Source organism: Manacus vitellinus, unplaced genomic scaffold, assembly GCF_001715985.3.
Source record: "Manacus vitellinus isolate BGI_N305 unplaced genomic scaffold, ASM171598v3 scaffold_6_pilon, whole genome shotgun sequence".
Taxonomy (NCBI): Eukaryota; Metazoa; Chordata; class Aves; order Passeriformes; family Pipridae; genus Manacus; species Manacus vitellinus.
Window position 1 is genome coordinate 7,594,441 of NW_021940750.1, and position 4,864 is coordinate 7,599,304.

Below are 4,864 nucleotides of genomic sequence, written 5' to 3' on the forward strand. Positions count from 1 at the left end.
AATAAGCCCTTGAAAACAACTTAATATAATCTTGCACGGGGTTGGTCTAGCCTTCTAATGAGAAACTCTTATTTCTCCCTTGCAGCTGGCCAGGAGTGTGCTATTACTCATGATGAAAAAATATCCTCTTCCTTCATTGATTTGTCCTTGTGGTAAGCATCCAAACAGGTGAGATTTCAGGCAGTGGCACCGTTTCCCCAGTTTTTCCTTCTCCAGGAAGGTACATGAGGATGATCAGGGTGGAGAAAGCGCTTTTCACTCCAATGATCTCTGAGGGATAAAGAGAGAAATTATTTAGAAACAAAACTATCCCCAGCTGGAAAGCAAAGATTTGTCCTGAGAAAAGACAATGCAGAGAGAAATTGCTAAACTTCTGCCGAAAATAATGAAAAACACCTGCAATGTAGCTCCCTGAGGAGACTAATTAAGTGAGAGAGACTGGTGCTTATTGGAACTTACAGACTCTCAGCAAAATTTAAAGTGTTATCTTTCACATGACTTATTTGCTTGCAATTCTAGGAAAACATATTTTTCCTTTGTTATACTGATTATATGACAGATTGATTGACTTTCTATGTTACTTTGAGTGGCTCACATATATCTATACCTTTCTAAATAGGTATGCACCAAATTATTTACACCTTCTGCACATCAGTGTCCAAAAACCCCATTCCTGTGTTCATCTGTGTGTTCAGCCTGCAATGGGAGCAGGGTTGTGAGCTCACAGATGGCCTCTTGTACAAATACAAAAGATGCAATCATTGTAACCCCTTTTTTTTTTTAATTTAGGCCCCATACTTTAACATTTCGTCCATCTAAAATGGTGCTATTTACCTATCCGCAGGCTGTTCAAATAATTTTGAGCATATGCAGGGTGCTTTACAAATACAGAAAATGACATTCTCAACCTGGTGGCGTGTAATACAGAAAGAATTAAATCACATAACGGAGAAGAGAAAAAGGACAAATGTGCAAGTAGGCAGAGTAATCCTACTGCTAATGCATACCTAACTCGCTTGTTTGCAACATTTATTTGGCAATACTTTTTTTCAGTTCACTGTACTGCTTTATTAGCTGATGCTTCTCTTACCTCTGTAATCCATGGCAATTCACCTAGAACATATGGTGCAAGATGAGGGACTGGCTGGTGTCATGGTTAGAGGTGGATGAACATCAAGCTGCACAAATAGAAACTGGTTCAGTCCAAGACACAGATTTTGTATGTGACATTAGTTACATCATTCAGACTTTTCAGACATGGTCAGTAGTTACATGTTTATTATTTTCCAGGTACCTGATGAGGCTTTGAGATTACAGGAGGAATTGAAGAACTAAAGGCAAAGCAAGCTGGAGCTAGAGCATGAAAAGTGCTGTGAGTCACCAAGTGCTGGGGAACATGCAGTTCCACTCTAATACGGACACTCAAGTGACTCCTCTTCAGCTTCTGCTCTCCATTCCTCAGCTCTACGTTCATGAAATACAAGTTTGCATGCAGGAAACACAGGTAGTGCCTTGCCATCTCCAAGGGGAAGAAGGAAACAGATGAGTTAGTATTTGTGAGGCACACAGTTACTATAGCAATAAGCAGCACAGAAAAACTCACGAGGAAAGTAATTGTGTTCAATGCAGATAGTATGCAGTCCATAAGGCACAGAGACACACTCCAAACAATGAAGGGAAAAAGCACTGAGCAGCTGCTCATTAAGTGAGTGTCATCCATCGTGTGCGCTGGGTGCGGCAAGGGTCCTGTGGAGTGCTATGCAACCATAAAATTAACAGTGGTCCTTTAACACACACATACAGGCATTCTTAACCCTGCTGTTTCCAGATATTGAAGGCTTGACTTTGAAATCCTGTTGGTGAGAACAGAGGGAGTGCAGTACATAGTTATTCAGATTATAAAAGTAGAAGTTTCATGTAGCATCAAGCTGTTACACATCATCTGTGACACTTAAGCCCCAAGTACACAGACTTCTGTTACTTGGACCAGGGAAATAACTGACTGTGATAACAATGCCTCACCCTTGTGATGGGGAGCAATGGGAGGGTACAGAAATTTTGGCTTTCTTGGGGGAAAGTGATTACTTACAGAAAAAGATCCTCCACCCATTTATTTCCTCTCTGTCCCTTCTTTCCAAATTTGTTCATACACTTCCTCCTCTCCCTCTCCTTGCCCAGATTTCTCTCTGTGTTCCCGTTGTCAGCTTCACCCATGTTCTGGCTAATGCCTAGTTTCCCATCTAGGTCACCTTGTACAATTTTGTTAGTCATCCCATCCAGTTTCTTAGTTGCCTCTCCTAAACAATGGGAACACTGCCTCCTGACTTATTGTAAGCTCTGTCTTCCTTGCTCATAATACTTACTATCTTTGCCAAGTCAGCTTCAGATTCTTCTTCCCCATCTCCTCTGGTTCAGTTTTCATGACCACCCATTAGTTTCTATTTTCAGAAGATAGAGATTCTCCTAAGAAGTCAACTGTAGCAATTCTGGCTAACAAAAATACTTGATATAGTGAGATGAATTAAAAGTCACATGTACTGGCAGCACTGCAAACTTTGACAAACATATTTTTACATGCTAAAAATACACAAATAAGTACTGAGATTAACTCCTATTACAGAGTACTGTTGCAAGTGCTCCATTATGGCAGTTTTCTGTGATTTCTGGGAGGATGCTTTGCATGTTCTGAATGTGAAGAAAATCTCTGCAGACACTCAAGTAGTTAGCTCTATGTCACTTTCCTTAAAGACAGTTTCAAGGAAGAAAAGAGGAGCACTTTACTAGAAACTGCAAACTGCATAGCTACATTTGGGCTTATCGTTCCTGATGAAAAGTGTTTCCTAACGCTCCCTGACCTGGCTCCTAAGAGCAGGCTGTTAGTTAGGTGAAAGGGGGAAAAGTGTCCTTGTGACCCAATCCTTCCTTCCACCATCAGGACAAAGCCCTAAGAAGGTGAGGGTAGCCAGACAGGGTGCCAGAAAAGGCCAGTCTCTCACTGCCAGTAAGGGATGCTTAGCAAAGGGCAAGCACAGGGTTATTCTTCCCAGGATACTCTCTAGCAAGCCGCAGCTTCAGGACTCCTTCAACTTCACTGTACTTGCGCTCCCTGAACTGCCCTTGACAGACCTTTCTACCACAAATATAACCAAGAAATTGAGTTTTATTTGTTTGGGGTTTTTTACTTATTCTTTTTCTTTTTTTTTTTTTTTTAACATGGATATTCTTTTAGCATCCAGGGCAAACCAGAACTCACAGCCACAAATTAATGTGCAATGGCAGAAACAGAAACGGTTCTCTGTACTTTTTGAATGTGCAGACTGGCTGGGCTTGATGCATCAGTGTGCATGTTAAGTGAATACAAAACTGTAAACACTCAAGAGGATAAGGGAAAGAGGGATGCAGGGACTGTGAACTGACCTGAAGAACAATGAGAATGCCTACTGTAATGACTGAGTAGTTCATTACAGAAGAATAACAGAGAAAAAAGGGTGCTTCTGAGTACAGAAACAATCTTCTGTGAATGCTTCTGGCTTTTTTTGCATCCTGCATATCCAACCTGATGCCCTAGTCAGGGTGTTGGAGGAGCAGCCTCCAGAGTTTCATGTAACCATTCCAGCTGCCAAATTAATTTTTGCAGTTTACAGCTAACAATCCATCATACACTTCTCAGCGTTTAAGTTCTTTTGTTTAGATCATTTGGATAATTAAAGTACCACAAATTCCATGGTGTCAGCTGGTCTCAAACAGACCTCCTGCTGGCTCTGCAATCTCTTTCAGACATCAAAAATTAAAACAATGAATAATACTAGAAGGAGTCCAAGTAACTCATATTTTATGTTTCATGCTTTCCTAATGACAAGGTCATATAGTCAGCAGTGCGATCAATGCAAATACAATATGCCTTTGGAAAAAGGCCAAATTCTGCCTGTGGAAAGGGCAATCAAGGGAACTCTTTCATAATAATGCACTTTATGAGTAGATAGCAGAGATCCCAAAGCTCTTTACCAAAAGGAACAAAGGACCAGTGACTCAAGTTGCCAGGTTAAAAAACGAGTCTATGGCAAATCCCACGTGGGTATGATGTCCTATCCTTTGAACACACATCTCTCTCTCACGCATACTATATTTCTGTCAGCATCCTTTTCCATGGCTCAGAAAGCCTATCCTCAGCAAATATCTAGAGCTAACAACTGTTCTGCATTTAGTTGACATGCACATGGCCACAGTATGCCCGGCCAATCACTGCTATCTGTGCTAAGACGCAGGCAAAAAAAAAAAATCCACAGATGTTAAATTGTTTCAGCTTGCCTAACCATTTGAAGTAATTAATTCTGCAGACTATTTTTGACTAAGTCTACAAAAACTACATGATTCCCTCCTATTGCTTGTTCTTTGTTTATTGTATATATTGCATCTTTCAAAATCATAGCCAGTGCACAAATTCTGCAGCACGTGACACCCTCAGCAAGCAAACTCTCTGCTTTACTTGGTCTTCTATGTGGCTTTTCATGATTCCTTCTCATCAGGAGTCTGTCTATGTGAAGAAGATTTTGAAAGCAGGTAAGATTCACTTTTTCAAAATATAGGTAGAGTGAAAACAGTTGATGGTAAAGGTAAAGATAGGGAAGGATAAAGCAAGGCTGTAGTGAAAAGTAAAAGTCTAGATAAAGATGGACTGCAAAGTTCAATAGAGCCCTGAAAAGCCTCTGGAAGCAAATTCGGAGTTTCCGATCATTTATAAGACTGCATGAAGGAACACTGGTGGATAGCTTGGGGGTTTTATGACTTTTGGATCAGTATTAATAGGAATAAACCAGTTCAGTGCTTGGCTCTTTTTTTCTGTCCTGATGGTACACAGGATCCA

General features: G+C 40.7%; 1 long non-coding RNA gene across 1 annotated transcript; it reads right to left on the minus strand.

Annotated features, from left to right (window-relative positions):
* Positions 1-243: 243 nt before the first annotated feature.
* Positions 244-1,829, minus strand: LOC108641342. Its single transcript, XR_001921908.1, has 3 exons — positions 1,802-1,829; positions 1,091-1,178; positions 244-270 (listed from the first exon to the last, which is right to left on the minus strand). It is a non-coding gene; the product is annotated as an uncharacterized LOC108641342 (long non-coding RNA).
* Positions 1,830-4,864: the final 3,035 nt, after the last annotated feature.